The sequence below is a fragment of the Capra hircus genome, chromosome 11 (genome assembly GCF_001704415.2).
Source record: "Capra hircus breed San Clemente chromosome 11, ASM170441v1, whole genome shotgun sequence".
NCBI classification, from domain to species: domain Eukaryota; kingdom Metazoa; phylum Chordata; class Mammalia; order Artiodactyla; family Bovidae; genus Capra; species Capra hircus.
The window spans coordinates 96,106,585-96,134,091 of NC_030818.1; the positions used below are offsets into that span (position 1 = coordinate 96,106,585).

Here is a 27,507-nt window from a genome sequence, read left to right on the forward strand (position 1 = left end):
TGAATTTGGCAATAAGGAGTTCATGATCTGAGCCACAGTCAGCTCCTGGTCTTGTGCGATTCAGGTATACATACATCAGTGAGTGAAAGAGAAAGTCACTCAGTTGTGTCCGACTCTCTGCGACCCTGTAGACTATACAGTCCATGGAATTCTCCAGGCCAGAATACTGGAGTGAGTAGTCGTTCCCTTCTCCAGGGTATCTTCCCAACCCAGGTCTCCCACATTGTAGGTGGATTCTTTACCAGCTGAGCCACCACTGAGCCACCAGTGAAGCCCGAGAATACTGGAGTGGGTAGCCTATTCCTTCTCCAGGGAATCTTCCTGACCCAGGGATCGAACCAGTGTCTCCTGCATTGCAGGCAGATTCTTTACCAGCTGAGCTGCCAGGGAAGCCCTTAGCATACATGCATACATATACTTCCCAGGTGGTGATAGTGGTAAAGAATCTGCCTGCCAATTCAGGAGATGCAAGAGATGTAGGTTCGATCCCTGCGTTGGGAAGATCCCCTGGAGTAGGAAATGGCAACCGCGTCCAGTATCCTTGCCTGGAAAATTCCATGGGCAGAGGAGCCTGGTGGGCTACAGTTTATGGGGTACAAAGAATTAGACATGACTGAGCACACACACATACACATTCTTCTTAATGTTCTTTTTTGTTGTGGTTTATTATAGGATATTGAATACAGTTAGTTACCTGTGTTGTAAGCAGGACCTTATTTATCGATTTTATACATAGTAGTTTGTATCTGCTAAGCTGAAACTCCTATTTTATCCTTCTTCCACCTCCGTTCTCTTTGGTAATCAAAAGTTTGTTTTCTATGTGTGTTGAGTACGTTTCTGCTTTGTAAATAAGTTCATTTTTGTAGATTCCACATATAAGTGATATCATATGGTTGAATAGCATTTTTATACTTATCAACTCTTCCCATGTTATCCTGAAGAGCATTTTCCTAAACAAATGAAAATGGTGAGAAAGATGGTTTTATTTCACATTTTTGTAAATCTCTTCAGTGTCAGGATTAATAGAAGATAACTTGATTCCCGTATCTGCTTCTGATCTAGTCTGTTGTCATATGGTTGATATATATGAAGAAGTATCTGACCTCATGCAGATAATTGGAAAAGGGAAGAGTATTTTAGTAGCCTGGTCAGATCATTATGGGTATTCTTTTTGATACTACACCAAAACTTGACAAATGGTAGTTTATTTTTTTTTTCTTAGTACACTATTGATATGCTTAATACACATTCAGTAAATGGTAGTCATGGGCTTCCCCAGTGGCTCAACAGTAAAGTATATGCCTGCAATGTAGAAGATGCAGGAGACCCTGATTTGATCCCTGGGTGGGGATGATCCCCTGGAGAAGGGTATGGCAATCCACTCCAGTATTCTTGCCTGGAGAACCCTATGGACAGAGGAGCCTGGCGGGCTACATTCCATAGGACTGCAGAGAGTTGGTTGCAACTGAAGCAACTGAACGCGGGCATGCGCATACATATACACACACACACACTCACAAATGGTAGTCATAGTAGAAATAGTGTTTAAAATAAAACAAGTGGTAGTTTCTTACAAGTTATTTCAAATGTAGATTCTGAAGACATGTTAATAAACTTTTCTATTCTGTTCTGTTTCACTAAAATCTTTTGGTCTAGTTTGTACTTTGAATGGTTCTGCTACCCATGTATGATTTTGCAGCAGTGTATCTTGTTGATGTTCAGTTGCTAAGTCGTGTCTAACTCTGCAACCCCATGTACTGCAGCAAACCAGACTTCCCTGTCCTTCAGTATCCCCCTGAGTTTGCTCAAACTCATATCCATTGAGTCAGTGATGCCATCCAAGCGTCTCATTCTCTGTCACCTTCTTCTCCTCCTGCCCTCAGCTGCTCCTTTCCCAGCATCAGGTTCTTTTCCAGTGAGTCAGCTCTTTGTATCGTGTGGCCGAAGAGTTGGAGCTTCAGCTTCAGCATCAGTCCTTCCAATAAATATTCAGGGTTGATTTCCTTTAGGATTGACTGGTTTGATCTCCCTGCTGTCCAGGGGACTCTCAAAAGTCTTCTCCTGGTCATTTGAAAATTATTGGTTCACTGAGTTATACATATCTTACACTTAAATGTTAACACATCTCACTATACAGTCCAATCAAATGTAATAAAAATTTCCATTTATTAATATTTCCACCAAACTCAGAAAAGTTTTTTAAGTACTTGTAAGCTGTTACATTCACAGTGGTGACACAAATATCTCAAAATTCTAATTTTTTTCCACCAAATTTTAAATTTTATAATTGGCGCCAAAACTGTAGTTTTCCTTGAGGTAACAGGTTTAGTTACTTTATTTTCCAAAAAAGGTCTGCCAAATATCTAAGTTGAAAAAACCATAGTTTTTCTATCCTTTTTTCTTTTTGCAAGAAACTGGTTCAGCTTGCAACTCAGTTGTACAGGTGCTTTTCTTCATACATAGTATGCAGCAGAAGTGCTGTAAGTGTAATTTCTATTTTATCACACAGAATATTAAAAAATATGTACTTCAAGTATAATTAATAATTTTTATTGTTTCATCAAGGACATTCTGAAGTGAAACTTTTTTTTTTAAACTACAGTGCCTAGTGGTCAAGAATACAGTGACAGCTGGTACAGTTTGGTTCCACCTTGCATCACTGCAAATGTCAACATAGTGAAAAGGGACAGTAATCTCTTAGTACTGTTGAAATGATTTTGCATTTGTGAGCCGCTGAAAGGCTTTTAGGAAATTGCAGGGGTTCATGAGCCACCTTTTGAGAATTGTAAGTCAATATAAAGTGAACCACAGATAAAATACAACTTACCGGAAGTCAGTTATTTTATCTTCACCTAAAATATCTGTATGGAAAGATTATGTGAAAAAAAATAGGTTTTTAGTTTGCTGCTCCTGAAAGCAGCAGAATACATCCTTAAGTCATTATCATGGTCCTCTGGGAGTATTTATTAAATGCCTATAAAAGTATGATGTTCTCTTGAATATTCTTCAAAGGTAAGATAGTTTTCGTCATGAGAAAGGGGACCCTATATTCAGTCTCGACTGCGCACATAAGAGCAAAAGGGATAGGTCAATAGATGCGTGTTGGTTGAATCGCAGTTTTCTACACAGACCTAGCCTAAGTTTTCTGGGGTTCCTGAGCAAATCACAGAGTGATTATTAACAGAATATGAGAGTGAACTAGGTGATTTCTGAGGTCTTGTTCAGCTTTAATATTTAACTAACTGTGTTTTTAGAAGTAGAAATGGCCTGTTTAATCAAAATGGTACTGCTGCTGCTGCTAAGTCGCTTCAGTCGTGTCCGACTCTTTGTGATCCCATAGACAGCAGCCCACCAGGCTCCCCCATTCCTGGGATTCTCCAGGCAAGAACACTGGAGTGGGTTGCCATTTCCTTCTCCAATGCATGAAAGTGAAAAGTGAAAGTGAAGTCGCTCAGTCGTGTCCAACTCTTCGCGACCCCATGGACTGCAGGCCACCAGGCTCCTCCACCCATGGTATTTTCTAGGCAAGAGTACTGGAGTGGGTTGCCATTGCCTTCTCCGCAAAATGGTACAGTTTGTGCTTATTGCCATCATATAGGTTAAGCATTAATGTTACTTTCATAGTATAGAAAGATGAAATGTATAGAAGAGAAAATAGAGGGAACCTGTTAATTGAGACAGCTTCTAGGAGCAAGTTGACTTTAAGTGTCAGGGCACTAAGAAATTTGAAAGGTAGGGAAATGCACATTGCAAAGTAATATTATCTCTGAGGAGTCTTCATTTTCTTTAATAGAATAGGAGAGAAGGTGGATTTGAACTCAGAAATAACCCTAAGGCCTGAAAATTGGAGAATCTACCAATGGTATGCCTGGATATTGCCTGTGTAGTATGAACTATTAAAAGATAGCCAAGGTAAAATGTGGATTAAAACATAAATAATGTTGATTTTGATGTTCTCTTAGCCCCATTAATTATATTTTCACTGCAGAACTATATTTTTGAAGGGTCAAACAGTATTTAGGTTTTTAAAAGTCTACCTTTTTGTTTTCAATGAAAAAAAACTTACTATATTACCTTAAGGTATTTTCTGATTTTCCTTCTAACATTCTGTAAGGAAGGAATACTATTCAGTGTGGAAAAGAAATCTCCCAAAGTCAGGTTTGCTGTTACTCAGTCCAATCAGTGTTAAAATCCATTTTTGTTAAAAAAAAAAAAAAAAAGCTAGTTGGAGGGACTCGGTAAATTCTGGGAAGGTGCTGTTTAGATGCTTAAAAAGGAGAAAGGGCTCATGTGAAGCAATTTTGTGTTCAGACAAATCAAACTTGGAAGGTAGAAAAGCAGCTATTGTGGCAATATTTAAGGAAAAAAGACTCCAGAGACTATGCATTTTGGAAATATTTGACAACATTAGCAACATCAACTACTGACAAAAAAAAAAGAACCACCTCTTTGGCAAATCTTTCACGGTTGTGCCAAGAAAAGCAGCTTCATTGGAACATTTTCATAAACTATCATCAGTTATGCAGCAGCGACTTCACAAATCAGAAATGATATCTTCAGGCGCTGCTGTCAAGTGTTATTCAAATAATACCAGCCTCACATTTGAATAACAGCAGACATTTTGAATTAATTAATCAGATGAGATAGTCTAGGCCTTTTCTCATTAGTCTCTGGGTCAGGCTTGGGAAGATATATGTGTTGGTGATGATATACTTGTCTTTAATCGTGATTTATGAAGATTTAGGATTGTGTGTGATTTGTCAGAGGTTCTGGGAAAAGGCTGGTGCATATTTCATTACCTAATCTGAGATTGATTTTATGATGCTAAAAGATATCATACTATTGTTCAAATGTGTGGGAAGTACAGGTAGTCACAGCATCTCAGGCTTTTACTGGCTTATCTTTGCAGCTGTCAAACAGTGCTGTAAACTTTAACTGCTTGTAGTTAACAATTTCTGCTTTAATTATAGGCAGATTTTTCATTCTGTCCAAAGGGAGAAGTTTCGATGCTTATTTAGCTAAAATGCATAGCAGACATTATAACTATGACCTGGTATGAATCATGGGCAAAGTTGGTAAATTTCATGGGTTGGTCATGGTGAAAATATAAAATTTCATGGCTTGTCAAAGATTAATAGAAGAAGCACATTAAAATGGTACAAATAAGGGAAGAACAACAAGTAAGGTTACTCTGCTTACATGTTACTTTCCCTCTCAGGACTAATTTTATCAAAATTGGGTAGAAAATTGTATTTTTCTGTTATTTAAGCAATGTTAATATCCTGTTAAGTGAAATCATTTATGTGAAGATATCTAGTACAGTGCCTGGTATATAGTTAAGTGCTGCATATTTGCTAATTTTCTTGTTTTCCACCCACTTTTCTTTCATTCCATTTAATGTTTAAAACTTTGTTAGCATTGCTTAGCTTTTATTTATTAATTTTTAATAAAAGTTTGAATTTTTAATCCTGCCAAGTCTTAACTCCTTGGAGACGATTTTATTTTTCAGTGGTGGTGGTTTAGTCGCTAAGTTGTGTCCAGTTCTGGCGACCCCATGGAAAGAGGAGCCTGACAGGCTACAGTCCATGGGATTCTCCAGGCAAGAATATTGGAGTGGGTTACAGAGAGGAGTGCAAGTGCGGGGAGCAGGGAATGCAAATGTGGGGAGCAGACTGGATAAATAGGGAGGCCATAGTGTGATACTGAGTTCATGCTGTGTCTGCTTATACAATGTGTGTTATAGCAAAGGTTAGGTGGAAGATACACGAGAAATCAAATATTAACCTCTCAGTGATATAAAGCATGTACAATCTAAATCAAAGTGGATCGTTCTTGTATCATCTGCCTCCTGAGGGCAGTTACATATTTGTGATAAATTGTTTATGGTTTTCATTTCACTCTCAAGGAAACTAAAATGCATATTACATGAAGAATTTCAACCTTGTCATTCAAAATAAAAATTTACTTATTTTAGATGGATGATTGACAGATACTTTTTAAATTGAAATAATTGGGTTATTAATAATTATTAGTTCTTTTTCACCTCTGTGTTTTGGGAACAGAGTTAGTACTCCTAAGGCAACATTTGGCACATCTTAACTAGAAGTAGACAGTTCTAATTGATGTTCACTTTGGGGTAGGTGGGCTTCCCAGGTGGCACAGTGGTAAGGAATCCACCTGGCTATGCAAGAGGTGCAGAGGATTCAGGTTTGATCCCTGGGTCAGGAAGATCCCCTGGAGGAGGAAATGGCAACTCATTACAGTATTCTTACCCGGAAAATCCCATGGACAGAGGAACCTGGCAGGCTACCGTCCGTGGGGTCTCAAAGAGTCAGACATGACTGAGCATGCAGGCACTTGGGGTAGGTAGTTTATAAATAAGAAGATGCATTGATATTTGGAGAGATACAGTGCTTAAGAACAGGAAGCAGTGTGATGCTATATACAGCAGTACTGGTTTTGGAATCCAACAGATCTGACTCCTACTTCTAGAACTGCTACTTAATTGCTTTGTTACACCTAATTTTTCCTGTGACTTAGTGGTCTTTCCCCTAATGTGAGGCCGCTGATGCCTAGCTCTCCAGGTTGTTGTGATAATTAGAGGTGAATATTTATACAGTACCTAATGTGGCGTCTGGTATATTACACGTGCTTGGTAAATTGCAGTATTGCTGTTACTTGATTTTTTCATTTATATCTTTAAGACAGATGCATGGAGACTCACTATATGCCAGTGACATAAGGTATCATAGATACAAAGCAAATGCTTGCCAGTGAGCATTAGAGTGATATTTATAGATAGTGTATTTATGTGGATGAATACAAGCTGATTCATCAAGTAGGAAGTGAGAAGAGGCAGGAGATGACACTGTCAGGGATCACATCAAGGAGGCTTTAATCTGTGTGGGTGAGTAGGATCTTTATTTTTGTATTTTGAGCAGTTACTGATGGGTGTAAGGAAGAGAATGACATGATCAGAGTGTGTGTGTGTTTGTTTTTTACATAGTTCACTTTGGAAACTTGAAAGGAATATACTGGTGACTAGACTTTTGCAAGTCAGTAATGATGATGTGTATGTATAATGGGTAATAGTGGGGATTAAAAAAGAGGGAATGATGGTTTTACTAAAACTGAACCAGAGAAAAAGAAGGATTAAATGGTAGATTAGAATTTTTTGGTCTCTCTTCATTTGGTTGACTCCTCTTTATGTATCCTTAAGATCTTAGCCCAGATGTTCTTCTTCCAGGAAACTGTTTTAACGTCCCCAAAGTCTGTGTTAGCCGCTTATTTTATGTGCTCTGATAGCGTTCTGTTTTTTCCCTTCTTACTATGCTTAAGACATTGTATTTTAATTATTTAATTTTGTGTTGCTTCCAGTAAATTGTGAACTCTGTGAGGGCAGAGATACTGTGTTTTGTTCATTGTTGTGTCTCCTAGCATGTAGCAGGAAACTCTCAATGTCAGTATGTTGAAATGAATGTGGTATGTAAGGGAGAAAACAAGGATGTCTGTATAGATGACCATGTGAGTGATTGTCATTAACTGAGAGAGATAGCAGAGTGGAATTGCAGGAGTCATAGGGTATGTTCATTATTAACTTTGCTAGATAATGTCTAGTTACTTCCCAAAGTGCTTGTACTAATTTATATTCATACCAGCAGTGTATCATTTTTCCATTTGCTTGAAGAGTTCAGTTTTAAATATAGTGAATTGTATACATTAAGTATTTCAGTGTATACAATTCAGTCACATTTAGAACGAGCTTTTCTCTCGTTCTAAAACATTTTCATTACCTGAGAAGAAATCTCCATATCTATTAAGCAATTACTCCCTCTTTTTCCTTCCCCTTTGTCCCTGCCAACCACTAATCTGCTTTTTGTTTCTGTGGGTTTACCTATCATGGATATTTCATATACATGAAATTATACAGTGTGTAGTCTTTTGTAGATGGCTTTCACTTAATGTTTTCAGGGTTCTTCCCAAGTTGTAGCATATCATCACTTCATTCCATTTTATGACTGACATTTGATTGTGTGTCTATACCACAATTTATTTATACACTTGTCAGTTGAAGACACTCAGGATTGTTTGCAGTTTTGGCTATTTATGAATAGCTCTTGTGAGTATTATGAACATTTGTGAACAAGTATTTGAGTATATGTTTTCAGTTCTTTTGGGAATTATACCTGGGAATGGAATTGCTGAATCATGTGATAATTCTATATTTAAATTTTTGAGGAAACAGCAAATTAATTTTCACAGCGACTTCACATTTCTGTCAGCAGGGTATGGGGGGAAGGGTTCAAATTTCTCATCAATGCTTGTTATTTTACATCTAAAAAAATTATAGCCTTTTTAGTGGGTGTGAAATGGTATCTCACTGTGTTTTTTTTTCTAATTATATCCATTTATTGATTTATGATTTTATATCTATGAAACAGAAAATCTTGGAGGGGAACATATGGTATCTTTTTTATGGTGTCATTATTATTATTTTTTTTATTGGAGTATAGTTGATTTACCTCGAGAAGGGCATGGTGGCCCACTCCAGTATTCTGGCCTGGAGCATCCCCATGGACAGAGGAGCCTGGTGGGTTACAGTCCTGGATCAGAAGGAGAAGACACAGCTGTGTGACTAAGCACAGCACAGCACAGCATAGTTGATTTGCAGTGTTGTGTTAGTTTCATTGTGGTTTTTATTTACATTTTCCTAATGACTAATGATGTTGGGAATCTTCTCATGTGCTCTTTGACCATTTATATATCCTCTTTGGAGAAATATCTATTCAAATCCTTTGCCCACTTTTTGAGTTGAGTTGTAAGTTTCTTGTTCAGTTATAAATTAAAAAGTATTCTGAATACTAGACTCTTATCAGATATTGATTTGCAAATATTTTCTCCTGCAACTGTTTTTTGTACATTATCTAGATTATTTCACATTGTTGGAAATGCCCTTTGATGCACACAAGTTTTTAAGTTTGATGAAATTAATTTATCAATTGTTTTGGGTCATTGTTGCTTTTGCTTTTGGTGTCATATCTGAGAATCCATTGCAGTATCCAAGGTCATAAGGACCACTGTATTTTCCTCTAAAAATTTTGTAGTTTTAGCTTATATTTAGGTGATTGATCCATTTGAGTTAATTTTTTGTATATGGTGTTTCTTTTGGATATAGCTACCAATTGCTTTAACACTATTTGTTGAAGAGTCTGTTTTTTCCCTTAGAATGGTCTTGACACCCTTGTGGAAAATCAGTTGGGTGTAGACATATGGGTTTATTTATGTATTTTATTGGTCAGTGTGTCCGTCCTTATTTACTGCTCTACTCTTTTGAGTACTGTCAGTTCAGTTCAGTTCAGTCGCTCAGTCGTGTCCGACTCTTTGCGACCCCATGAATCGCAGCATGCCAGGCCTCCCTGTCCATCACCAACTCCCGGAGTTCACTCAGACTGACGTCCATCAAGTCAGTGATGCCATCCAGCCATCTCATCCTCTGTCGTCCCCTCCTCCTTCTGCCCCAATCCCTCCCAGCATTAGAGTCTTTTCCAATGAGTCAGCTCTTCGCATGAGGTGGCCAAAGTACTGGAGTTTCAGCTTTAGCATCAGTCCTTCCAAAGAATACCCAGGACTGATCTCCTTTAGAATGGACTGGTTGGAACTCCTTGTAGTCCAAGGGACTCTCAAGAGTCTTCTCCAACACCACAGTTCAAAAGCACCAATTCTTTGGCGCTCAGCTTTCTTCACAGTCCAACTTTCACATCCATACATGACCACTGGAAAAACCATAGCCTTGACTAGATGGACCTTTGTTGGCAAAGTAATGTCTCTGCTTTTGAATATGCTGTCTAGCTTGGTCATAACTTTTCTTCCAAGGAATAAGCATCTTTTAATTTCATGACTGCAATCACCAACTGCAGTGATTTTAGAGCCCCCCAAAATAAAGTCTGACACTGTTTCCCCATCTGATTCCCATGAAGTGATGGGACCAGATGCCATGATCTTTGTTTTCTGAATGTTGAGCTTTAAGCCAACTTTTTCACTCTCTTCTTTCACTTTCATCAAGAGGCTTTTTAGTTCCTCTTCACTTTCTGCCATAAGGGTGATGTCATCTGCATATCTGAGGTTATTGATATTTCTCCCGGGAATCTTGATTCCAGCTCGTGTTTCTTCCAGGCCAGTGTTTCTCATGATGTACTCTGCATAGAAGTTAAATAAGCAGGGTGACAATATACAGCCTTGATGTACTCCTTTTCCTATTTGGAACCAGTCTGTTGTTCCATGTCCGGTTCTAACTGTTGCTTCCTGACCTGCATACAGGTTTCTCAAGAGGTAGGTCAGGTGGTCTGGTATTCCTATCTCTTGAAGACTTTTCCACAGTTTATTGTGATGTACACAGTCAAAGGCTTTGGCATAGTCAGTAAAGCAGCAGATGTTTTTCTGGAACTCTCTTGCTTTTTCCATAATCCAGCAGATGTTGGCAATTTGATCTCTGGTTCCTCTGCCTTTTCTAAAATCAGCTTGAACATCTGGAAGTTCACAGTTCACGTATTGCTAAAGCCTGGCTTGGAGAATTTTGAGCATTACTTTACTAGCGTGTGAGATGAGTGTAATTGTGTGGTGGTTCGAGCATTCTTTGGCATTGCCTTTCTTTGGGTTGGAATGAAAACTGACCTTTTCCAGTCCTGTGGCCACTGCTGAGTTTTCCAAAGTTGCTGGCATATTGAGTACAGCACTTTCACAGCATCATCTTTCAGGATTTGAAACAGCTCCACTGGAATTCCATCACCTCCACTAGCTTTGTTCGTAGTGATGCTTCCTAAGGCCCACTTGACTTCACATTCCAGGATGTCTGGCTTTAGGTGAGTGATCACACCATCATGATTATCTGGGTTGTGAAGATCTTTTTTGTACAGTTCTTCTGTGTATTCTTGCCACCTCTTAATATCTTCTGCTTCTTTTAGGTCCATACCATTTCTGTCCTTTACTGAGCCCATCTTTGCATGAAATGTTCCCTTGGTATCTCTAATTTTCTTGAAGAGATCTCTAGTCTTTCCCATTCTGTTGTTTTCCTCTATTTCTTTGCATTGATCGCTGAAGAAGGCTTCCTTATCTCTTCTTGCTATTCTTTGGAACTCTGCATTCAGATGGGAATATCTTTCCTTTTCTCCTTTGCTTTTCACTTCTCTTCTTTTCACAGCTATTTGTAAGGCCTCCCCAGACAGCCATTTTGCTTTTTTGCATATCTTTTCCATGGGGATGGTCTTGATCCCTGTCTCCTGTACAATGTTATGAACCTCCGTCCATAGTTCATCAGGCACTCTATCTATCAGATCTAGGCCCTTAAATCTATTTCTCACTTCTTCTGTATAATCATAAGGGATTTGATTTAGGTTATACCTGAATGGTCTAGTGGTTTTCTCTACTTCTTGTATTTAAGTGGACTTCCCTGGTGGTTCAGATGGTAAAGCGTCTGCCTACAATGTGGGAGACCTGGATTCGATCCCTGGGTCGGGAAGATTCCCTGCAGAAGGAAATGGCAACCCACTCCAGTACTCTTGCCTGGAAAATCCCGTGGACAGAGGAGCTTGGTGCAGGCTACTGTCCATGGGGTCGTTAAGAGTCGGGCACGACTGAGCGACTTCACTTTCACTTTCAATTTAAGTCTGAATTTGGCAATAAGGAGTTCATGATCTGAGCCACAGTCAGCTCCCGGACTTGTTTTTGCTGACTGTATAGAGCCTCTCCATATTTGGCTGCAAAGAATATAATCAATCTGATTTTGGTTTGACCATCTGGTGATGTCCATGTGTAGAATCTTCTCTTGTGTTGTTGGAAGAGGGTGTTTACTATGACCAGTGCATCTGTACTCCAAGGCCAAATTTGCCTGTTACTCTAGGTGTTTCTTGGCTTCCTACTTTTGCATTCCGGTCCCCTATAATGAAAAGGACATCTTTTTGGGGTGTTAGTTCTAAAAGGTCTTGTAGGTCTTCATAGAACCGTTCAACTTCAGCTTCTTCAGCATTACTGGTTGAGGCATAGACTTGCATTACTGTGATATTGAATAGTTACCCTGGAAACAAACAGAGATCATTCTGTCAGTTTTGAGACTGCATCCAAGTACTGCATTTTGGACTCTTTTGTTGATCATGATGGCTACTCCATTTCTTCTAAGGGATTCCTGCCCCCAGGAATATATTCCTGCCCACAGTAGATATAATGGTCATCTGAGTTAAATTCACACATTCCAGTCCATTTTAGTTCGTTGATTCGTAGAATGTCAACGTTCACTCTTGCCATCTCTTGTTTAACTACTTCTAATTCATGGACCTAACATTCCAGGTTCCTATGCAATATTGCTCTTTACAGCATCGGACCTTGCTTCTATCACCCTTGCTTCTATCACAGTCATACCCACAACTGGGTGGTGTTTTTGCTTTGGCTCCGTCTCTTCATTCTTTCTGGAGTTATTTCTCCACTGATCTCCAGTAGCATATTGGGCATCTACGCTTTGTAATAAGTTTTGAATTCAGAAAGTGATAGTTCTTTAACTTTATTCATCCTCTTCAGGATTGTTTTGACTATTCAGGACCCTTTGAAATTCCATGTTAATGTGAGGATTGACTTTTTTCTTTCTGCCAAAAATTATGATAGGGATTGCATTGAATTACTCTGTATAGTATTGCCATCTTAACAATGTTATGTCTTCCAATCTGGGAGAATGCGATGTCTTTCCATTTATTTATGTCTTTAATTTCTTTTAGCAGTATTTTGTAGTTTTCAGTGTACCAGTCTTTCACCTCCGTGGTTAAAATTATTACTAGGTATTTTATTATTTTGGATGCTATTGTAAGTGAAATTGTTTTATTAATCTCATATATGGATTGTTCATTGCTGGTGTATAGAAACAGTTTCTTTTTTATGTGTTGACTTGTACCCTGTGATTTTTCTGAATCTATTTATTGGCTAGTAGTTTTTTTTTGGTGGCTTCTCTGGACTTTTCTGTACCGCAAGGTCATGTCATATGATAGTAGAGATAGTTTTGATTCTTCTTTTTCAATTAGGTGCTATTTATTTGTATATTTTAAGAAATTTATTGCCTCACTGACCTGGCTAGAACTTCCAGCACAATGATCAACAGCATAGTGAAAATGGACATCCTTTTCTTGTTCTTGATCTTAGAGGGAAAGCTTTCAGTCTTTTATCATGAAATGTTAGTTGTGGATTTTTCATAAATGACCTTTATTATGTTGAGAAAGTTTCTTTCTATTCCTAGTTTTTTGAGTGTTTTCATTATGAGAGTACACTGTGTTTTGTCAGATGCTTTTTGCCTATCAGTTGAGGTAATTTTTTTTAACCACTCTGTATATGTGATATATTACATTAATTTTGTATATTGAACCAGTCTTGCATTCCTGGGATAAATCCCTCTGTGCATGGTGTATAATCCTTTCAAAATGGTCTTGGGTTTGGTTTGCTACTATTTTGTTGATTACTTTACCATCTACATTTATAAGGGATATTGCTTTGTACTATTCTTTTCTTGTGGTAACTTTGATATCACAATAATACTTGCCTTAAAGAATGAGTTAAAAACATTCCCTCCTCTTCTGTTTTTGGGAAGAATTTGAGAAGGACTGATATTAATATTAAACGTTTGGTAGAATTGATCAGTGAAGCCACCTAGTCCTGGCCTTTTCTTTGTTTGAAGATTTTTTGATTGCTTATTCAATTTCTGTACTTGTTACAGATATGTTCAGATTTTCTATTTATAAGGATAGATAGGTAATTTATATATTTTAAGTAATTTGTCCATTTTTTTCTAGGTAGTCTGGTTTCTTGGTGTACGATAATTTAAAAATATTAATGTAAGGTTAGTACTGATTGATGTCCCTACTTTCATGGTTTTAGTTATTTTCATCTTGGTTTTAGGCTACCTAGATTTTGCCAACTTTGTTGATCTTTTCAAATAACTAAAGTTTAGTTTCATTGATTCTATTATTTTTCTGTTCTTTCTTTTAAAAATCTTCACTCTAGTCTTTATTATATCCTCTTTCTGCTAGCATTGGATTTCATTTGTTCATTTTCTAGTTCCCTAAGGAATGAAGTTGGTTTATTGACTTGATCTTTCTTCTTTTTTGATGTAGGCATTTACAGATACATTCCCTTTGAGTCCTGCTTTTGCTCTATCTTGCAAGTTTTAGTATACTGTTTTCCTAAGTATGTCTTGTACATTTTTATTTCTCGTTCCATTACCTCTTTTGTGTTTAATTGATTTTTTTTTGTCACATACCATTTGACTCTCTTCTCATTTCCTTTTGTGTATATATTTTTAGATATTTTCTTAGTAATTACCATAGGGATTGCAATTAATATTAACTTTATAACACTGGTTTAAATTGATGTCTACTTAGCTTCAGTAACATAGAAAAGTCTACTTCTATATAATTCCTATCTTCATCTTTTATGTTGTTATTGTGATAAATTATATCTTTATACATTTTGTGCTCATTAAAATTTTTTGTTGTTGAGTCACTAAGTCTTATCTGACTCTTTCAACACCATGAACTGTAGCACACCTGATTTCTCTGTCATTCTCTATCTCTAGGAGTTTGCTCATATTCATGTCCATTGAGCCAGTGATGTTTTCTAACCATCTCATCCTCTGCTACCCCCTTCTCCTCTTGCCTTCAATTATAATTTTTTAATATAAATTTATTTATTTTAATTGGAGGTTAATTACTTTAAAAGGTATTTGTCTTGTCAGTCATGTGGGAAGCACAAAGAGGAGTTACAAACCAAAGTACAGCAACATTGGTTTTTATATTTACGTAATTACCGTTACTGAAATTCCTTGTTTCTTCATATGGCTTTGAGTTTTGTTTCAGCCTGAAAGCGTTCCTTTAGCTTTTTTTTTTCTTTTCTTTCTTTTTGTCTTCTTTTTTTTCCTTTAGCATTTCTTAAAGGGCAGGGCTACTCACAGTGAGCTCCCTCCATTGCCTTGGAATGTCTTAATTTCTTTTTCATCTTTGATGGATAATTTTCCTACATACAGAATTCTTAGTTGGCATTACCCACCCCTCCAACCCCCCCTCCCCCCCCCACTTAGTACTTTACATATATTATGCAACTGCCTTCTAGCTAGCCTTCATGGGTTCCGATGAAAATTTGGCTGTTAATGTTATAGAAGATTTTCTGTACAAATGAGTTGCTTGCTTCTTTTTGCTATTTTCGGGATTCTGTTTGTCTTCCAGCTGTTTGATGATAATGTGGCACAGTGAGAATGTCTTGGTGTTTATATTTCTTGGATCTTATTGAACTTGTTCAGTGTGTAGCTTTATGTCTTTTATCAAACTGTGAAAGGAAGTTTTTGGCCATTATTTCTTCAAATATTCATTCTGCTCCTTTCTGACTCTCCTCTTTTCAGGACCCCCATTATATCTATGTTGATATACTTGATGGTATCTCACAGGTCTCTTAGGCTCTTTTCATTTTCTTCTCTTCAAACTGGATAATTTCAATTGACTATCTTTAAGTTCTGTGATTCTTATATCTGCTCAAATGTGCTATTGAAACCTTTGAGTGAATTTTTCATTTTGGTTATTGTATTTTTCAGCCTCAAAGTTTCTGCTTAGTTCCTTTTATAATTTTTATCTCTATTGACAGTTTCTGTTTGCTTTGACATTATTCTCCTGTTTTCTTTTGGCTTTTCATCCATAATTTCCTTTAGCTCCTCAAGTATATTTAAGACAGTTTATTTAAAACCTTGGTTTAGTATGTTCAATATCTATGCTTCCTCAGGCACAATGTTGTAAATTTCTTCTGGAATGGACCATACTTTCTTGTTTTTTTTTTTTTCCCCCAAAGGATAGTACACCCCTGAGGTGTGAGGGCAGGCTGACCCCAAAGGATAGACCTACTTTCTTGTTTCTTTGATTGCTTTGTGATATTTTTGTTGTTGTTGAAAATTGAACATTTTGAATCAGTTGAAGTAGTGTCTCTGGAAATCATAAGCTTCTTTTTCCTCAAGGAGAGTAATTTTTGCTTGCTGTGGACTATGACTCTTGTCTGTATAGGGATTTCCACAAACTCTTTTTGTAAAGTCCATATTTGTCATTTATGTTCTCTGAAATCTCCTTTAGTTTGTGTTTAGCTGGTGTTTTGTTTTCCTATTTTGATGTACTGCATGGCAGGTGGAATTCCCTAAGAATCAAACCTGTGTCCCATGCAGTGAATGCACAGAGCCCTAACCACTGGAACACCAGGGGATTTCCTCAGCTAGTGTTTTGATAGAAATATTCTTTAATGCCAAGAGCCCCCCAAAAAAGCAGGAAGAGGAAGCAGAGGAGGAGGAGAAAAGAATTTCCCAGTACTTGCTAACTGTCTCCGATTTGGGGGACTCCTTCATCTGTTAGCTAGGCTGTTTGCAGTTATGCCTTAGTCTTTACTCACTGCTTGTGCTAAGATTAGAGATCAACCAGAGGTGAAAACTTAGGTATTCTTAGACACATGAAAGCACATGTCTTGCCCTTAGCATTCACATGACCTCTGAATTCTAGTGTGTGTGGTGCTTTTGAATGCCCTAATTTTTCACGAAGTGCTCTCCCCTGCCTTTTCTCCCAGGTTTTCAGTGCTCTATTGCTATTGTTTGTTTTAGCTATCATCTTTTGCCCCTGCAGGCAGAAGGGTTCTTTGTTTTTATCTCCCCCTCTTTTTTTCTCACCTTTGTTTGTTTGTTTTAAAAGGAATGTCTCTTTTTGCACCAAGAGTTAGATGAAAGAGATAAGCACCTTGCATCAGTCCTTCAGGCAGCATGTGAGTGAGTGAAAGTTGGTCGCTCAGTCGTGTCAACCTCCTTGCAACCCCATGGACTATACAGTCCATGGAATTCTCTAGGCCAGAATACTGGAGTGGGTAGCCTTTCCCTTCTCCAGGGGATCTTCCCAACTCAGAGGTCGAACCCAGGTCTCCCATATTGCAGGCAGATTCTAGACAGGTCAAAACCCCCCCAGTTCTCTGAGATTAAGATCTCTGCTTTCTCCAGAACCAGGGGACCATTGTCCTGTGCTAGGATCACAAACTGCTATCTCTGAGACCAACTCTGAGCCAGGTTTGGAGACAGGACAAGGAAAAGTAAAGTGCAGTGAAGTTTTCTACAGTTTTAAAGTTACCTGGATTTTTTTTTTTTTTTTTTTACATTTAGTGCTTGCTTGTTTGCTGTAAACTCTTGACTGTTTTAGAGTTCTGAAAAATTTGATTCTGACAGTTGAGTTTTGAGCATGTTGAACTTGTGGTACCTTTGGGAAGGTCCTGTTACATGTTCTACAGGCAGTTAGATACAAGAGTTTGCATCTTTCTTTCTTAGGGAGGAGACCTGAGCTAGAGATAGGAATTGGGAGAAGGGAGTGACAGAGGATGAGATGGTTGGATGGCATCACTGACTCAATGGACTTGAATTTGAGCAAACATGGGGAGATAGTAAAGGACAGGGAAGCCTGGCATACTGCAGTCCATGGGGTTACAAAGAATCGGACATGACTTAAAGGACTGAACAATAAGTATTATGGAAAATACATGAATGGTTAAGATAATCAGAGAGGGTTCAGGGGATGGAGGCAGAGAACTCATGGTTACAAGGTACAAGGAAACCCAGGGGTTTGTGGTTGAGTGAAAGCTAAGAAGGTAAAGTTGCAAAAGAGAATGATGAGCAGACAAACCTGAAACAAGGTAACCTTATCGTTGTTTCAATATAAAGGTGACATTTGAATGAAAAGAGGAAGTGAGAAATGAGATGGATGATAATTAAAAGGTGATACAAAGTAAACATAGATTGTAACACTAGTATATACTTGGGTTTTTTTCTTGGCAGATGGGAGAAAAGGATGTGGGGAAGTGGATTATGGGGCTCTGTTGTAAGAATAGTTAAAATATTCAGCTTTATAATCCATTGTGATAGGTAAGAGAGTTAAAGCAGAGGGATTTGAGGCTCAGATTGACTCAGATGTAGTAATGGGTGGAGTGGGAGAAAGGGACTGAGGAGGCTGGCAGAGTAAGAGACTGTGGTCTAGAGTGAGGCATTTGAATTTAACTTCATAGATCAAGCAGTTCCAGGTGATGAATGATAAAGTCTAGGACGTGGCCTTAGGAGTTGATGAGTCAAAGTGAAATGGAGCTTAAGGTTATTGATTTTTAAGGTGGTCAAAGAACTGTAATGTTGAGATGTTGGTTGGATTTTTTATGTTCTCCTTGAAGCCAGCCTAATAGCATGATTTGGGATGGAGAGGAAGATTGAGCTTTGCGCCAACATTTTTAATGAATGTGGACAATTATTAATATTAGGTAATGAACAACAGTGGGTGCAGCTTTGCCAAGTTAATTTTTCTTAGATAAATAGTTGTTTCCTATGGAGATAAAGCTATGGTCAGTTTATTTGGAAATAAGCAGTTATTAAGTTAGGACAGTGAAACCCATATAAGCATTTTTCATACCATTAATTTATTCTGCAAACATTTACTGGATGCTTTTTATTGACCTTGGAGTTCCTTACAGCCAAGGGGCAAGACAATCATCTAAATAGATCACTGATACAGTGTGTTGTGTCAAAGCAGAGTAGTGGTCTCATGTGGGACATATCCCCAAATCCATTGTTATGGTCCAGAAACCATCAAAACGTCTACTTAAGGGTATCCTTTTCACTGTATTTACTTTCTTTATAGTTTTTTCATGCAAAATATTTCAGACAATATGAAAAGGTTAGATAACATACAACACCCATATACATAGCATTTATTTTAAGAGATAAGATATTACAAATGCAGTTGGAAGCTTACTATGTATTCTTCTCTAATCCCACTCCCTTTCTCTTTTCTCCTTCCTGCCCACACTGAATTTGGTGTTCTTCATTCACAATTTTTTTTTATGTTGCATATTTTGAACCTTATAAAATTGTTTCATACTGTTCTTGTCTTTCTGTGATATGCTTTTTTCCCATCCAACATTGATTTAAAAATTTTTTGGCACAGATTCATTTAGTTCAAATTCATTTATTTTTCCTGCTGCATAGTTTTCCATTGTATGACTATTCTTTCTTAATTTTCCTGCTGTTGAGTGCTTAAATTGCCCTATTTTTTCTTATCTTTAAGTGCTGTTATAAATGTTCCTTCCACATCTTTTTGAGCTGTTATCAGTTGTTGCACAAACAGTCAACTCACAACTTAGCAGCTTAAAACAGCAAATATTTATCATCTCACAGTTTCTCTGTGTTAAGCATCTAGGCAAAGCTTAACTGGGTACAGCAGGGTTAGAATCTCCGCCAAGATTAGAATCAGGTGGCAGCAGATCTCCAGCCATCTCAAGGCTTCCCCGGGGGAAGATCTCCTTCCTTGCTCACTCACATGGCTGATGGCAGGCCTCAGGTCCTCACTGACTGTTGGACAGAGACATCTCTCTACATGGCCAGCATAGGGCAGCTTACAGCTGAGTGGCAGCTGGCTTCCAGCAGAGTGAATGAGAGAGGGAATCTAAAGCGGAAGCCACAGTTTATTTGTATTCTAATCTTAGAATTCCATCACGAATAACAGGAGGTGGGATCCTGTGAGGCCTTCTTAAGAGGCTGCCTACCAAACTGGTTCATAGGGCATACATCGTCAACTTTAGTAAAGATGCTATGAAATCTCTTCCTGAGGTGGCTGTTCTAATGTATACTTTCCTAAAAATAAGATTTTAACTTTACTAATGTTTAACATAGGAAGTGGCATGGTGGTTTGTGTTACAGGCTTCTTTGTTACTTTAAAATATTTGTTACTGGGGAGAAGTAATGGGAGTTCCAGGTTTGTTTTGGTGTCTTGCCAGCTTGTGTTACTGGTTGGGAGTATTTGTATGTTTATGTTACTTAGAGCTAACTTAGTGAAATGCTGGTGATATGGATGCATTATCTAAGAAAGATCTGCAAGGAAACACGTGGACTGATGTAAGAGGAATGATGCAAGTGGGTTAAGAAGATGGGAGGACAGGTACTTCTACTCTTGGTTCTAGCTGTTAGCTGTGCATGAGGAGAAATTAGCTATGGTCTATAATGTTTGATGGGAAGTCAGTGAGAATATTAAAAGCACAGAGGTGATTTTATAATTTAATTATAATCTTTAAAATTTTTATGTACTTTATAATTTACCACTGTTGAAACAATAAACCTCACCTTAATTGTACACCATTGCATAAGATACTAGCTAATAAGAGTAGTACATGTACATTATATATATGTTAAATAAATATATATTGGCAGAGCACCATGATTGATTTTGTAGACTATTTTATGAAGAATTCTAGAGGTATGAAAAGAACACTGGAGTTAGGAGTAAGGAGGACAGAGCAAATGATTGCCTAGAAGTTAGGAAAAGCTTCACAAAGGAAGTTGATTTTGAGCTCTGTCACATAGGAAAAAGAGAAGTCTAAATTGTAGAAAAAGAGTAAGAAGGACATTTTGGACAGAGGAAGCAGCATTTACAATGAAATAGATCCTTCATGGTATGACTATTTGAAGAATGATAATTTTCCGAGATGGTTAGGATGAGGATTGTGGGGAGATGAAGGAAGATGAGAATGGAGGTGGCCAGATGTAGGCTCTGTATAGCTGGTGACCAGTGAGTGAGGATATGGGCATGATCCACTGAAACTAAGGAGTTTCTTAGTTTTCTGATTGGAAACTGGTAACTTGGGCACTATAGTATTATCCTTTATGTCAAGACTTCAAAGGCCAGCCTTAGTTTACAGCTCCCAATGATGGGGAACAATGGTTTATCATTGAGAATTTCAGACTGTTGTTTTTGTTTTTCATAAACAAAAATTGAGGAGATAAATTTTTTATTATGTTTATTTATAAGAATTATTGAGGTGTAATTCACTTAAACTGTGTATATTTAAAAATTATAATTTGATAAGTTTTGATGTGTATGTACTTATGATTCCATCACTACAATTAAGATAGTGAACACCAAACTTTTCTTTGTGCCTGTTAGATGAAGTTTTAAAAATTTGACACTATATTAAAACAAATATTTGAAAAATGAAACAGTTCTTGTAGGGAATTTGTGATCACATTTTAAAAAGCTTTCTATTATGAATATATAAAACATGTACAAACTAGAGAGAACAGTGTAATAGACTTTCATGTACCTGTCACTTGACTTCATAGTGTGATAGGGTTTTAAATTTTTACTATAACGCTTATGGGCTTTCCAGGTGGTGCTGGTGATGAAGAACTCACCTGCCAATGCAGGTAGATGTAAGAGATGCAGGTTCGATCCCTGAGTTGGGAGGATCCTCTGGAGGGGGGCACAACAACCCATTCCAGTATTCTTGCCTGGAGAATCCCATGGACTGTGGAGCCTGGTGGGCTGTAGTCCATACAGTCGCACAGAGTTGGGCACAACTGAAGTGACTTAGCATGCACCCATAATGCTTTCTTACCAAAGTCTGTGTATATGAATTCTTCATTTTACAAATGAGGAAATTAAAGCCTGGAGAAATTGAATAAAGGAAATTTAAAGTGTGGAAATGTTAGAGTGGCAGGAGATTAAAAAAACCATATATTTTACTCCTGTGTTTGTGAGATACTTGCTACTCAAAAAGTGTGCTCTGTGGACTGGTAGGATGGCCATCACCTGAGAGCTTAGAACTGTAGGTTGTCATGCCCCACCCCCCAGACATACTGAATCAGAAATTGTATTTTAACAAGTATTCCAGGTGATCACATACACATTAAAGTTGGAGAAGCATAGTCCTAGGGCAGATTGCCTCTTTGGGCAACCACAAAATTTTAGGACTAAGAATCTTTCTTGAACTGAGGTAGGTAAAAGGAAAAAAAAATGGAAAGCTGACTTAGTTACTGCTTAGTTTCTGTTATTGAATGATTGCTTATATAGTACTATGAGAAGATAATATTTTAGTTTTCCCTATGTCACCATTTTCAATTTATAAGAAAAGAAGATTCTGAGGATAAAATAACAGATAAGTACTCTAAGCTATTATAATTACCCATTTATGCCTTTTGCCAGGGTTATGTTTGGTCTGTGAAAAGGAAATAGAGGTCCTATGGGTATTTTGTTGTTGTTGTTGCTGCTCTATAAATTGATAAAACAAAGCAAAACCTAGAGTCTCTCCCACCCTCTCATTCTAAAGATAGCAGTGTTGGGCAACCAGAAGGCAGAATTAAACACTGTTCACTGTGAATACCAAGGGAGGACCTCATGTTGTGTTCAATCTAGCTGGCTAGAAAAGCCTTCCATTAGCCTCTTCCTAATGTTTACACTGAATGAGGCATTACATTTTGAAGGCAACACTGACTGAATTCAGTATTGATGCATTCACTTACCAACTTTTCTGCCTCTGGCAGAGCAGTCTTACTAATGGTAGTGTACAAACAGCAGCCACTGGATTCATCCTCACTCTAAAGGAACTCTTGTAATATTGCTTCTATGGCTATATCCCTTATGTGTACAAGCCCCATTATAATTCTCTTCTTTGTGCCTGTGCTCCAGCAGCATTTTCTAGATGATGGTTACTTGTAAATGAAAACCCTTTTGGTATGGTCCCAGGTAAAAACCTGTGCAGGATTGAAATGTGTTCTGAGGTGTATTATGTTGTAATAAGAGATAAGTATCTTAACAAAGAGAAAATATCGGTGGTGTTCTTCTGATTTGTAATATTTTCACATATAGCACCTAGCTAGTGTTATCTTCAGACCTGTATGGAGAATGATTTGGCAGCTGAAAAAACATTTAGATTTAGAGTTTAGGAAAAGAGGTTTGGCTATTTCTTTTTACTGCTATTGTATTCTTTCTGATGGAAGCATATGCTCTAAAGTTAACCAGTAAAATAAATAATTCCAGTTTTACTAAATCCTTTAGTCCTCAGAGCCTTGTATTAACATGTACTCAAACAGCATGTAAACTACCATGATTCCCATAAAGAAACCTATGTGTCAGATCCCATAGTATGTTAACAGAGGGCTTTACCCAGTGGAATTATTCACTGGCATTGATACTGTGAGACTACGGACCATTAATAACAATATAATTTCTATTTTTAATGCTAATGAGAATTTAAAAAATAAACTTTAAAAAATGTAAAATAAGCCTTTATGAAGTCATAAAGCAATTAAAAACTGATTTGCTGAAGTGCTGTCACTTTTAAGCGTTATATTTGAGCTTATGTTATGAGAGATATGAAAACATGGCATTTGTACATATAGTGAGCAGCTGTTGAAAGTTTGCATCTTCACTGTTTTTAATATGAAATACTGAGAGTCTTCTTGCATATTCTGGATTGTCTTAATTTCAGCCTTGATTCTTAAGCTGTAAAGTCCAGTTTGTGCTTCTGTAATGTTCTAAATGTTCATTTTCTTTTACTTGTGGTTATATAGTTAGTAATATATAGTGAAAATATGGTTAGTGTGGGAATAACTCAAATTAAAATTGGCAGCTGGACTTGGCACATATTCGTTTCCCTGCCCAGGGTTAGAATCCAGAGCAACCAATAGTGGAACTTCACCTTTTTCTCCTGGTGTGTTAGCTTTACTGATGGTTTGAAGCCATAGCAGTTAATATGCTTTAGCCTTTGCTTTTACAGATGAGAAATGGATCTTATACTTATATCACCAGGTTTCAAAACTATTTACACTAAGTGGGGTGGTTTACTACCTCAGGGGTAGTGCATTAAGCCTATTGCTCTTGAGAATCCATTTTCATCTCTTCTCACCAATTGATGGGACAGATATGACAAGCCTTTAAAGTTGAGTGGAAATTTTCTGTGGGGTGGGCTGCTGTATTAAATTGTTCCTTACCACCACCATGAATGTTGTAAAGACTTGTGAGTGGGTATCCTATGGCTAAGAAAAGAGATATATTGTTGGTGGTTGGGAGGCTGTAAGGTCTAATATATAGGGAATAGTTTTCTTCCTATCTGCCTGTTATTTCCTTCTTTAAATCATAACTTGAGTCCATCTATTCCAAAGAGATTTTGTTGATTAACCAACACCAGAAAGCATTAGTTAAGTTCTTAATTGTGTGTAGTGCTGTGAAAGGCTATGTTTAAAGAGAATTGCATAGTTATTTTATGTACAATTTCTAGCTTGCACCAGTACATTCTTATATTTAGGTTTACTATATTTAAAAGTTTAGATTTAGTGTGTTTACACTGAGTGTTGTTTACAGATGACAGAGATTACCTAATTAATACAGTAACCAACCCCCAAATAATTCTTAGTTGAAAACCTCCTATTACCATTATGCTAACAGCCATTCATTTGCCTCTTATTTCTGCTCATATTAATTAATTCTATTGTAATTAATAGAATTACAATAATATAGTGACTAAGAAAAATGTTATGAGATATTAATATTTAATGTAAAAAGAAAAATTCATAAAATAAGCCTTGAAATTAAATAACCAACACATTAAAGAGGCTGGATTCTACTTTAAGGGCTTAGAGTAAAATGTAGAGTTTTGAAATGAGTCAGAAGTTTCCAGTAACATCTAAATTATTTAATCAATAAATTTTTTTTAACAAGATCTCCTTTACCTGCTGGAATTAGTTACATGCTCTAAATGACACACCAAAGACACAAGAATTCCTTCTGGTTGAACTTTTCTCTGATTAAAGTTGCTCTAGTTTCCAGAATGTCCTCCTTTAAAATTTGTTGATAGCTCGTTTGGTTTGTTAGTTACTTTACCTCTACTCAAGGTGAGTTATTTAATTTTTAGAAAATCAGATCAGCACACTTAACCACATTTGCAAAGATCAGGAGTTCTTAAGGAGAATTTAATAGGCTTTCTTTTCCAGCTGTAGGTATGTAAGAGATCACAAACAAAGCATTAAGATAAAAATGGCAACAATTTTTTTCTGTAGAATCAAGAAATGTTCTTCCAAAACACACATCCAGGCATTAGGTAGCTTTATTTATCACACACTTGAAGAGAAATAGCAGCTAATTTCACTTTTGTTGGCCCTGCTGCTGATTCACAGATTTCTGTGTGACTTTTCACAATATACTTCTGGGGAACAAAGTTCATTGTAGTCTAAATGCAAACATATGTTTCTGTATATTAAACAAGCATTTTAATACATTATTATTATTTGAGCTAATAACAAATAGTCATCTGTCAGTGAACTAAAAAGGTACAAAGTTCACAGTAATTCTTAGATAGCTTAGTAATTACCCAGACAGCTTGTTAGAAAAGCTGTTTAAATCTAGGATTATGAAATACACTGATGGGTCTTTTACTCCCATGGAGTTTCAGAAGATTGTTAATACATTTGTCTGTAATTATACACAAGTTCTCAAAGTCTTCATTAGTGAAATTTATATTCTAAGCCAGAATTGATACCACTTATAAATTACACTAACTTCTTGCTCCCCCAACCATCCCCTTGGTATTAAAGTTAGCACTTTGTATCTTTCCCTTTTCTTATTCCTATTTCCCCATTTCTTTCAAAACAAACAAAAATAAAACAAAACAAAAACCTTCAGAATAGTGTGGCAGCCATTTATATTTGATTTGTTTTTCAACAGATATTTCCCAAATAAATTTCTTTGGGTTCTGGAAACTTCTTGAGGGTAAAGGGTATGAAGGGATGGAAGAGATGAAAAAATTAGCTCCACAAAAACAGAAACTTTAATACATTTTCTTCATTTTCTAATGTTCTCTATATCATGACTTTATGTGTTCCTGGCAATACATATGAATTTACCATGGCAGCTGTGGCAGTTAATGGATTCTTAAGAGTCATGTTTGGATATAACTCAACAAATAGGTTTTTGTTCCTTTCTAATGAAATTAACTGCCATCTTAAGGGGAAAAAAAAAAAACCCAAATTGTTTAACTAGGTTATTATAAATAAGATATACGTTTGTAATGCTTTAGTGGTAACTTTAAAAAATGATGATTGGGGGGACTAGTGGTGGTCCAGTAGTTAGGACTCTGTCATTCCACTGTAGGGGATATGGATTGGATCCCTTGTTGGGAAACTTAGATCCCACAATCTTTGTGGTACAGTCAGAAAAAAAGAATGACTATTAGAACTCACTTTACTCTTCTAAGGTTTTATTTCCATTCCTAAAAATACTTAATGTAGTTACATTTAGATTTTTTATTTCCTAAGGTATTTCCAGTTGTTTATCTGATACTACACATCTCCATCCTGATATTAAATCACCTTTTGGCCCCAGCTTACATGTTTGGATTATTTCTTTGTTTTTTTTTTCATATTAAGACAATACATTTTAGATCATGATACAAAATGTAGATGACCAGAAGGAACATTAATTTAAAAAATAAAGGAGTTGTTCTGCCTTAGGAAGGGCTTGTAATGTTCACATTACTAATTGTGAACATTTTCCCCCTCTAAAATATTGTTTCACTACCTGCAATCTGTTTTCGTTACTGAGTCATCTTGAAGCGTTATAGGGTAGGCAAGACTTTCTTTTCCTGGGCATGGATATAATTAAATGCATACATGTAGGGTAGGCTGAGTGTTAGCAGATAAGTCTCCATTTTTAAAGGCATATATAATCAAGTGGATAGGATAGGATAAAAGTGTCATGAGCTAGAAATTAGTAGTAATTTTCTATGTGTTTATAACATCTTTGACCCATAGAAGTGAGTTTTAACAACTTTTTAAATCATGGAGAATTATACTCATTACATTCAATTTTGTTTAATGTTTATCACTTTATTTTCTGGGATGTATACATTCAGTTTATTTTTCTTGATTCCTTCTTGGAAGGCAAAGCTTCACAAATCATGTAATTCCACTGTTTCAGTGATATTTATTATTATTGTCATTGTTAGCTCCAATTACTGTTGCAACAGTAATAATAATTATAGTACTAAATGCTGCAAGATATTTGAGGTTAAAGCTGTAATAATAGACCACCAGATCTTAACAATATGGTATTTGGTTTCTGTTTTAACAGTGGACTCAGTGATGTTTACTGATAGATCTATTCCACTTCGAAGAAGCATCACAGAAATTTATATTGAAAAGATAAATAAGGGGTGATACCAATAAAAGAGCTTGGACATGTAGATAATGAGAAAAAGCTAAATTAAGCTGTTTACAGGTTCCTGTTAATATCTCCAGTTCCTCATGGAATGAAGTAGGGTATAAGTAGTTATTTAGGTGAACCCTTTGGTGGTATATATTCTGCTAAGAAATTCTTGACAAGTCTTGTATTGTAATGTTGATCCAGAAAGCAATTCTTTAATGTATATTCTTATAAACTGAAGTATTAATAATATATTCTAGAAGTTAATTATGCCAGTAAAACACATTGGTATTTGTATACCGATTTAGTAACTTACTACATGGAAAACTCTAGAAGCCGATATATCTGCTATTCTAAACACAAGTCTGTTAACCAGCACCACCCCAGTGCCTCTGTGAAACAAACTGGTTGAAATGGCTGCTGCTATTGGAGAATGATTCTCTCCTGGGGAAATATTTTTTTCTAG

At 36.8% G+C, this 27,507-nt stretch overlaps 1 protein-coding gene across 3 annotated transcripts in view; it reads left to right on the top strand.

The window, feature by feature from the left end:
* PBX3 (PBX homeobox 3) overlaps positions 1 to 27,507 on the top strand; it is a 249,237-nt gene that overhangs the window by 48,998 nt on the left and 172,732 nt on the right. The gene's annotated exons all lie outside the window — the stretch shown is intronic.